Here is a 595-nt window from a genome sequence, read left to right on the forward strand (position 1 = left end):
TTTTGTATCGGGCATCAAACTTGGGTCCTTGAGCTTGTGAGGCAGGAGCCAGAACCACTGAGCTAAATCCCCAGCCCTCAAGATCTTTAATCCCATTTGAAAGTCCTTTTTTGCCACTTGATCTATATATTCATAGATCCTGGATATTAGGCAGCACACATCTTTAGAGGAAACCCAGCCAGCCACAGACTAGGATGCAGGGCAGCAGGACGCAGCCCGGCCCAGAACACACCTCAGTGCTTCATCTGCCCTCGCAGCCTGGAGTGAGGGGTGACACTGAGGGGAGAATAGCAAGTGGCTCCTTTGCTGTCAACATCAGACACAGTTTAGGGACCTTCATAGGCCTGTGACCTTCCTGGTGACCAAAGAACCACGGTGGCAGGCTCTGTCCTCAACCCTGTCCGCTCTCAGAGCCTTTCTGTGTTGTTTTGCAGGCAGGAGATAATTACACTCCCAGTTAAGTAGCTGGGGGGTTTCAGTTGTCTATTTTTCAATGATTTTTATTCCTTAATAGTTTTGTTTTGCTTTGGGGGAGTCTGTTTGTTGTGTTCAGGATTGAACCCAGGGCTTTGCACGTATTCCGTAGTGAAACCGT

The sequence above is a fragment of the Fukomys damarensis genome, unplaced genomic scaffold (assembly GCF_012274545.1).
Source record: "Fukomys damarensis isolate Sample0158 unplaced genomic scaffold, DMR_v1.0_HiC HiC_scaffold_23, whole genome shotgun sequence".
In the NCBI taxonomy this organism is placed as follows: Eukaryota; Metazoa; Chordata; class Mammalia; order Rodentia; family Bathyergidae; genus Fukomys; species Fukomys damarensis.